Consider the following 10483-nt stretch of genomic DNA (forward strand, 5'->3'; position numbering starts at 1 on the left):
CTATCTGTCTACCTATCTGTCTGTCTGTCTGTCTATCTATCTATCTATCTATCTATCTATCTATCTATCTATCTATCTATCTATCTATCTATCTATCTATCTATCTATCTATCTATCTATCTATCTGTCTATCTATGTCTGTCTGTCTGTCTGTCTATCATCTTTCTGAATATCTGTCTATCTATCTATCTATCTATCTATCTATCTATCTATCTATCTATCTGTCTGTCTGCTATTTTATTTCATTTTTGTTATGGAGGTTATGGAATTGATAATACAATAAAATATTATATTAATCAGTTAGACAATGCTTTGCGATAATCCTTGCTTACTTCTTTACTTCCTTCCTTCTTTACTTCCTTCCTTCCTTCTTTACTTTCTTCCTTCCCTATACTTTCTTCTTCATTCCTTCCTTACTTATTTCCTTACTTCTTTCCTTCCTTACTTTGTTACTTCTTTTCCTTCCTTCCTTGCTTTTTACTTCCTTCCTTTCTTTTTTATGTCCTTCCTTCCTTGCTTACTTCTTTACCTCCTTCCTCAATTACTTCCTTCCTTCCTTCTTTTTTACTTCCTTCCTTGCTTTTTACTTCTTTCCTTGCTTTTTACTTCCTTCCTTTTTTACTTCCTTTTTATGTCCTTCCTTCCTTCTTTTTTTCTTCCTTTTTTACTTCATTCTTTCCTTCTTTACTTTCTTCCTTACCTATACTTTCTTACTTTCTTTCTTCATTCCTTCCTTACTTATTTCCTTACTTCTTTCCTTCCTTCCTTTTTTATGTCCTTTCTTCCTACCTTCCTTCTATTTTAATTCCTTCATTTTTACTACCTTCCTTCTATCTATCTATCTATCTATCTATCTATCTATCTATCTATCTATCTATCTATCTATCTATCTATCTATCTATCTATCTATCTATCTATCTATCTATCTATCTATCTATCTATCTATCTATCTGTATCTATCCGTATCTATCTATCTATCTATCTATCTATCTATCTATCTATCTATCTATCTATCTATCTTTCTATCTATCTATCTATCTATCTATCTATCTATCTGTCTATCTGTCTATCTGTCCGTCCGTCCGTCCGTCCGTCCGTCCGTCCGTCCATCTATCTATCTATCTATCTATCTATCTATCTATCTATCTATCTATCTATCTATCTATCTATCTATCTATCTATCTATCTATCTATCGTCTGTCTGTCTGTCTGTCTGTCTGTCTGTCTGTCTATCTATCTATCTATCTATCTATCTATCTATCTATCTATCTATCTATCTATCTATCTATCTATCTATCTATCGTCTGTCTGTCTGTCTGTCTGTCTGTCTATCTATCTATCTATCTATCTATCTATCTATCTATCGTCTGTCTGTCTGTCTGTCTATCTAGTTTCTTAGTTACTTTTATACTATTTGTGGGAAAAGGTGTGGGAACATTAAATATTGTTTAAACACTTTTTTGTTCCTGTAAGGAATGTGGGAGTCACTGTCCTTCCCATGAGTATAACCTACCAGAGATTATTTTAGATGACGCACGTCTCTGACTGGACTTCCCCATCAAACACTGTATTGTATCAGGTTATATTATCTATCCTGCCTGAACAATAATCTGCCCTGAGGTCTTTGGTTTATCTTTTGTGGACAGCTGATTCATACAGAAAGTGTTTCAGTGTATGGATCATGTGTCTTTATATGCACACAATCCTATCAGATGTGTGCGGTGATTGGGATCTGCCCTCATGTTCTGTGCTGCCATATGAACCGGATACGGGGCTGCGGGGCTGATGGGATACGGGAGGATGGAGAGGCACGGCTCGCGGTTGACGTTCTGTCATCTCAATGCAGAAGATAAACAGAGCGCTGTGGCTTTATCAGGACACCATTGTGGAAAACTCTGAATGACAAAGGGGATGTGAGGTGAAGTGCACAGATATGAATACCTGCCATTCAACACATCAGGATACTGAAACTGTATCAACAGTATCTTGAAAAGGTCAACATGTCATGTTTATGGTTTATATAATGTAGTCTGTGCAGTTAAAATGGGGCATATAATCAAATTTTTATACAAAGGCCATTATATCCCATTCATTATATATAAGTTACTTTTCAAAAGTTTTGGATGCAGTAAGATTTGTATTTTTTAGATTTAAAGACAATATGTTCATTCAGTAACAATGAATTAAATTGACCAAAAGTGACAGTAAATAAATTTATAGTGTTATAAAAGATTTCTGTTTCAAAAAATCATGATTATGCAAATCATTATCATAATCATGAAAAAGGTCACATTTTCCTCAATTGTTTTCAACATGGATGACAATAAGAAATGCTTCTTGAAAAGCAAATCAGTATATCAGAGTGATTTCTGAAGGATCATGTGACACTGAAGACTGGAGTAATGATGCTGAAAATGAAGCTTTATATCACAGGAATAAATGACATTTTAAAACATATTCAAATTGAAAAAAAAACTATAGTAATATTTCAAATATTACTGTTTGACTGTATTTTTTGATCACATAAATGCAGCCTTGATGAGCATGAGAGATTAAAAAAAATAAAATAAAAAAATATAAAAAATAACTATACTGTGGTGCAAAGTATTTATTTATTTTTAAGTAAAATCCTTTATGTTTTGACATTTGTGACCCTGTACCACAAAACCAGTCATAAGGGTCAATTTCTCAAAATTGAGAAAATCTGAAAGTTGAATAAATAAGCTTTCCATTGATGTGCGTTTGTTAGGATAAGACAATATTTGTTTGAGATACAACTATTTTAAAATCTGAAATCTGAGAACGCAAAAAAATCTAAATATTGAGAAAATCACCTTTAAATTTGTTTAAATGAAGTTCTTAGCAATGCATATTACTAATCAAAAATTAAGTTTTAATATATTGACAGTAGGAAATTTACAAAATATCTTCATGGAACATGATCTTTACTTAATATCCTAATGATTTTTGGCATAAAAGAAAAATCTATAATTTTGACCCAAACAATGTATTTTTGGCTATGCTGCAAACATACCCCGGCGACTTAAGACTGGTTTTGTGGTCTAGGGTCACATTTGTGGTTTAGAAAGCTGCATATTTGTCATGTTTATCTTCCTCTTCTATTCTGGTCTTTTTTTTTTTTTTTTTTTTTTTTTATAAAGCAGCAGCATCAAATGTCAGCTTTATCTCCATAGCAACACATTTTGGCCAGAAAAAGGGCATCAAGAAAGGATATCTGAGTGCATGAAGATTTTTATTAACCCCCCTCCCCCCAGTTCAGAATGGAAACAACTCCACAGAGATACAGTTGTCTCAAAGTACAATTGTCCCAAAAGTATTTCCACACTTAAAATGTGCAGTTTGCATATAACTGCATTACACTCTAATAATAATAATAATAATAATAATAATAATAATAATAATAATAATAATAGCTGTGGAATTATGGACATGAAACTTTTAAATCAGAAATTGCTAGTAAATTCAACAAATTACTAAGAAACGGCAAGTAACATTAAAATAAAAGTGACATTTTGAAGTAATTTTTTTTTTTTCAGAAGGAATCAAAATATCAAACTAAGTAGCATCTGCAAACAAAACATGCTGCATGCATTAACTGTGAACATCTTCTAAAGCCATTTTTGGGGCACATTTGAATTGCATAACATGACATGTTTAGACTGAAACGAAACAAACCTTTTAAAATGTTTCCTACTGAATGGATTCAACCGCTAATGGTATAAACCAATGCTTTTATCAACACAACAAGCGTTTCACTTCATTTCCTGGACTACATCAGAGTCACTATGTGGAATATTTTCATTCCTATTTTTCCCACACGGTGAAATAAACTGCGGCTGAAACAGTCAGACACTTCTGAACTGTCCTCAGGTCTCTGTGCTGGCTGCGATCTGCAGTACAGTTCCCTCTGGGACTGAAGAAAGGGAGTGAAGACCAAATATGCCCAGCCCTGTTTGTCCTCCTGTCAGTGGGGAGTAAAAATACTGCAGCTACGTGCTGCCTGCCAAGCCTCCTTCTCCAGTGCAGCGTGTCCCACAATCCTCTGGGAGAGTCTGTGTACGGCTGGACGCAGTGTCTGCACTTCATAGAGCATAAACGGTCATGGAAACAGACAGAGCTAAATAAATACAAAATACAGTTAAAATAATAGTTTTCAGCATATTATGCCAGGGTATTTTAATGAACCAAAACTAAAACCATTAAAAACTTTTTTGTTACTTGAATTAAAAAAGGGATGAAATTAAATGAATATAAAGTCACTGCAGTTAATTGCCAAAGAAACCTTTCTCTATTTTATTTAGATTAACTTTATGTCCAAAATAACTGAAAATAAAAATTAAATAAAAATTTATTAAAACTACAGATGTAAAAAAAAAAACTAAATGACAAAAACTAGACATTCAATTTTTTTAAATGACAACCAAATTATAGCTAACTAAAATTAAAATAAAAACAAAAAATATAAATATAAACCAATTAAAAAAATGGTGTATATATATATATATATATATACTTTTTTTGCATTTAATTGATTTCATTTAATAAAATAATTTCCACAAATTTATTTATTTATTGATTGATTGATTGAGTATATACATATTAGTTTGGAGTGACAAATAGACCTGAATACTAACTTGTATATTTATATGGACATTTAAAAAAAAAAAAAAAAGAAAAAGTCAAAAAAAAAAAAATTAATAGAGCTAACTAAAATTAAAATAAAAAACAAAAATATCAATATAAATTTATATATATATATATATATATATATATATATATATATATATATATATATATATATATATATATATATATAAATCTTTTTTGCATTAATTAATTTCATTTAATTTATTAAAAGAATTATTATACATTTTATTTATTTATATTTATTTAAAGAGTGTATTCATGTTAGTTTGGTATGACAACCAGACCAGAATACTATCTCTAAATATCTTGTTTTCCACGTGCTTCAACTGCAGATTTTAATATTTCCTTTAAATGCAGTCATATTTGCAGTGGATGTTTTGGTGTTCTGTGCATCCAGCTGGCCTTTGTCACTAATCTTGATAAACAGTGCAGTCTTCTTTCAGGTCTGTGTGAGGGTGAAGAGTGATCCACTGCTCGATATGAAAGCTCTGCTCTGCCTACGTGAGGTTTGAGGCTCAGCGCTGTCCAACAGAGATGCTGAGATAAAGCAGGAGAGGAGAGATGTGGAGATAACAGACCACTGACACACTGATGCTGTTTAGCTGCTTAATGACTGTTGATTTAACAAAACAGCAGCTTAGAGCTTATAGTCATTTTACAGTTTAAGTGGCCAAAATATAAAATCAAAGGGGTCAGTTAATGAAAAATAAGGCTACAAAACAGAGTTACCCTTGTGAAAAAGAAGTACGCTTTAGAATACTTTTAAAAAAAGAGTACTTATTTTATACTTTAAAAGAACATACTTAAGTGTGAACTGAATGACACTCATTTGCATGTAAACTGCAATTTAATTAAGATTTATTAGAGTTTAAATTAATATTAATGGAATTACTTAAAAGTGTTTTCAGGCCAACTTAAGTAGGACTTAAGTACATCTTTATATGCAATTTCAAAATTACTTCTTTAGTCTTTGAAATATAACTTAAGTGTGCTGCTGACAAGAATTTATGGTAAACTAAAATATACTTTAATGTAATTTCTATTGAAACTTGTATTTCATGTATTTAAATATATTTGTAATGATTAAGTTTCAATTTATTACATTTAAAATATATCAACTTGAAATGCAATATTGAATAACACTACAGTTAAAATTATGATAGTAAGTAATAAGTGCATACTTTAGTATGGTAGTCAACACTTTTAAAATAAGTGCACATTAAAACATGACTAAACATAATAAATTTGGAATATATTTTAAAATACAACTTTTAGTTTGACATAATTACAAAGTGCAGATATTAAAAGTATAGTTAAGTGTGTTAAGAAGAGTCATGCAAGTCTTGTACATGTTACGTAATCAAATTCCAAAAATTAAGTATTTGTAATTAGATTAAATTAAAATACTCAGAATCACACTACAGTTACTTTTTTTTATTGATTACTTGAAATCATATATTCATACAATAGCAATAAACCTTGACATAATGTAATGCTTAATTCACTTTATGTTAATAATAACAACAAATGGAAAATATTTTCCTTGTATTTTAATATCAATATGGCACAATATTATTCTATTTAAATCAATTTGATAAACAAGTTATGTTAATCTAAAAATAATCAAAAAGTAATCTGATTAAATTATCTAAAATGTATAATGTAATGGATTACGTTACTAACTAAAATTTTTGTCACATAATTTAGAATCAGTGACAGACTACAATTTGTCAGTAATCTACAGCTCCGCTTATACATTTCTTTCTTTAATATTATATTTTCTGCTACTATATATAAGCGTATATTCAATAAAATTAAACACACTTCTTTTTTTCTTTTTTTACTGGAGTTTGCAAACCTACAAGCTATGAGTAAGAGTTATTATTCAGTGTTTACACACAAGTGTGAAGGCACAGCAGCAAAAAATGGCTCAATTTAACCTCGGGGTCAAAGAGTGGGTGGAAAATCGTCATGCGAAACTAAATTATGACTGTTTTTGTTGAAAGAAACATTGACTAACAATATTAGCTCCGAGATAAAAATGAAATGATTTATAAAAAGAGGCAGTCACGTTAAAGCCATGAGATATGATGATTTTAGATTTACTTGACTATTTATTGAACTGATGTAAAGGACTTCCACTCGTGGTTTTTATGAACAGTGTATTTAAATTTTCTCTCTCAAATATTCTCTTCCTTAACTCAGCTCCACACTGTTCAGCCTCACTACCCCTGAATGCACAGATAGCATGGCTGGGCAAAAAGCCCTAAAAAGACCAACAGCAAAGAGGTCTGGATCTCAGAAACACACACACACACACACACACACACACACACACACACACACACACACACACACACACACACACACACACACACACACACACACACACACACACACACACACACACACACACACACACACACACACACACACACAGTATAGCACAAATCAAAGATCTCATGCAATCTGAGAATGTGCTGTTGTCTGCTGTTCTCAGTGTTACACAGGGACACAGAAAAAGCCATTATTGTCTCGTTTTCCAGAGCTCAGCTCGTAGAAAACAGGGACGGCAGCCACTGGACACCTGGGAGCAGTAATGAAAACTATGAAAAGCAGCCAAGAGATGCAGGTCAGGAGGCTGGTGGCTCTAATGAGTATCAGTGATTACATTATACAGGACTGCTCAGATGAGGGTGGTCCAGCTATGGTGGTCATTCCGACTTAAAGAGACCGTTCTTAAAGAGACTTAAAGAGACTATGTCTTAAAGAGACAGTTCATCCAACAAAGAAAATTTGCTGAAAATGCACTTACCCTCCGGCCATCCAAGATTTAGATAACTTTGTTTCTTCATTAGAACAGATTTGGAGAAATGTAGCACTACATCACTTGCTCACCAGTGGATCCTCTGCAGTGAATGGGTGCCGTCAGAATGAGAGTCCAAACAGCTGATAAAAACATCACAATAATCTACAAGTAATCCACACTACTCCAGTCCATCAGTTAATGTCTTGTGAAGCGAAAAACTGTGTTTGTAAGAAACAAATCCATCATTAAGATGTTTTTAACTTTAAAATGTCACTTCTAAACCAGTCTATAATTCATAATAATGCTTCCTCCAGTGGAAAAGTCCATCCCCTGTAGTCCATTCACATCAAAATTCACCCGAATATTTGTTTAGAACAGTTTTGATCTGTATCCACTTTTAAATTATGTGTATCTAATGTGCATATTTCGGTCCTGATTCAAATGAGGCATTCATTGAAATAAAGGAACATTATGGACAGAGGACTCGTTTTTTAGCTGGAAAAAGTGGTTATTCTTACAAATACTCATCTTTTTGCTTCAGTTGATGGAGTGGAGTGGTGTGTGTTACTTGTGGATTATTGTGATGTTTTTATCAGCTGTTTGGACTCTCATTCTGACGGCACCCATTCACTGCAGAGCATCCATTGGAGAGCAAGTGATGTAATGCTACATTTCTCCAAATCTGTTCCCGTGAACAAAAAAACTAATTTTCATTTGAACTATTCCTTTAAAGAGATAATTTTCTAATGTTCTTCTGCAGAACACAAAATAATATATTTTAAATATTTTTTTTTCAGTTGTTTTTGTCCATGCAATTAGTCAACGAGTCAATGGCGTCGTAAAAAAAAACACTGGACCTCATTGACTTTCATTATATGGACAAAAGCACTCAAATATTTTTCAAAATATCTTTGTTCAACATTCTTTCTAATAACTGCTCATTTCCACTGGCAGCAGTGGCTGCACGCACGTACTTCACAGTGCACAAACATCATGCACGTCTCCATTATATTTAGTAAGGAAGTATTTCTGTTTCCTGGGAATGAGGTGCCTTTTTCCACTGTTCCAGACCGAGTTTCATGTACTCAAACCTAAACTCGTGTATATTTTAAGAGGCAGCGTAAACCTGTTAAGGGTGACCTCTCACAAACTGTTCCTTTCCCATGATCCAGGCCGCCCCTCATTCTGCTCAGATTCCTGATGTGGCCCTACCAGTCCCCATTTCTATGTCAATACAATGCCAGATTTTCCTGGAACGTTTATTTGGGTGGTAATGTACCCTGAGAGCTGTTTTTCTAGCTGTAGTGTGTCTTTGAAGAGATCTGACAGTGGATATACTGTATAATATGGTCATGTGCCGAGACTAAAGTGATTAGGATTCTAATTTGAAATCCCTTTGATGTGTTTGTGAAATGATATCAAGAAGCTGATGTTAATGTGCAGGTTATGCCCTGTCTTTGGAAAGAGTTGTTTGTACTAATCACATTTGCATACTGGTGTAGAAACGACCCAGTGCACATTAAATTTCCATTTGTTTTGAAATGGAACATTTTGTTGAAAAAAGCTGATATGTATAGTATTGAAGTCCAGGTACCATTTTATATAGCAGTAAACACCCATGCTGGAGGAATTTAATTTAATTTAATTTAATGTAATTTGGACTTTTTATCTCAAAATTATTACAGTATTATGACAGCATTTTGACTAGAATGTCCTAATTTTGATGTTTATTTCATTACTGTGACTTTTATGTCATAAGTATGACTTTTTATCTCATAATTTTGATTTAGGATATCATGGCAGTGTGGAGAGAATGTTTCACGTTTCTCTCCTCAGCATACAGAGTTCATTTCATTCATTTGCTTAAATATCTGAAACACTTAACTTACTATAAGAGGATTACAAAACTGCTGCTTTATCCCTTTCTTTACCCCTTTAACTTCTGCTGGGTTTTACAGCAGCAAGAATGCATTTAATCTGATTCCTACTTTAATGTTTGCTTATGGCTACATATTCCTGTCATAAACTGGGAACAGTGTTGATTTGAGCATGTGAGTGGCCACATCGACTCTTTATGTGACCCCTCATTTAAAGGGTCTGGATCATATGGGGAAAAAAAACAACAAGATTTAGCATTAGTCCCATGCTCACGTTCAGCATTAAAAAGCTACTTTAGAGGCTTTTATTCTGTACAGTCAACACCCTCTTAGTCTTAGCCATGTTAACTTTAGTTCACCACAGAATGAAGGCAAGAAAAACAACCATGAGGGGCTTCACTTAAACTGTACCACTAATTAAGATTTAGAAGGCTCAGATTTGAGGGAAAGGTATTGAAAGGTATTAAATATTAAAGTGGGATATATTATCCTGTTTAATTAAAGGGGTCATGAACTGCCACTGTTTTTTATTTTGTACTGATCTCTGAGGTCCAACTTACAGATTTTTACATAAAAAAACAAACAAACATAATTTAGAAGTATTAGTCTATTTTCTGTCCTGTTTTTGACCCTCCTCATCAGAACGCTCTGTTTAAATAGATGTGGTGGATTGCACACTCGTAAATACACGCCCTCTGTTATGATTGGCTGATAGTTGTGTATATTTGACAGTCTACATCCTTCACAGGTGGATGATGCTATGATTTAGGTTAAACACGCATAAGTAGTCAGTACTTACCAAACATTCTGTTTAACAGACAAAGCAAAGTGACCACGTCATAAAAACAGTTACTCTAACTTGTGTGTTGTGACATTACTGTCGGATTCAATATAGTCGGCACGGCATCCTCTTTTAGTTTGAATCTTTCCGAAAATCTAGCTTCGATTTGTGCCTTGTTTGTAAACAAATCCGAGATAAAATGAAGAGAACAAAGGACCAAGTTCTTACTGACTCTATCTGGATTTTCATTAAAAATAAAGTTCATCCAGTCTTTCCTAATGTAGGGATCAGAAGGAAGGCGATGCAAAGACTATTTTTTTCCACAACAACATAACTGTACAGTGTCTT

This window comes from Cyprinus carpio, chromosome B19, assembly GCF_018340385.1.
Source record: "Cyprinus carpio isolate SPL01 chromosome B19, ASM1834038v1, whole genome shotgun sequence".
Classification (NCBI taxonomy): domain Eukaryota; kingdom Metazoa; phylum Chordata; class Actinopteri; order Cypriniformes; family Cyprinidae; genus Cyprinus; species Cyprinus carpio.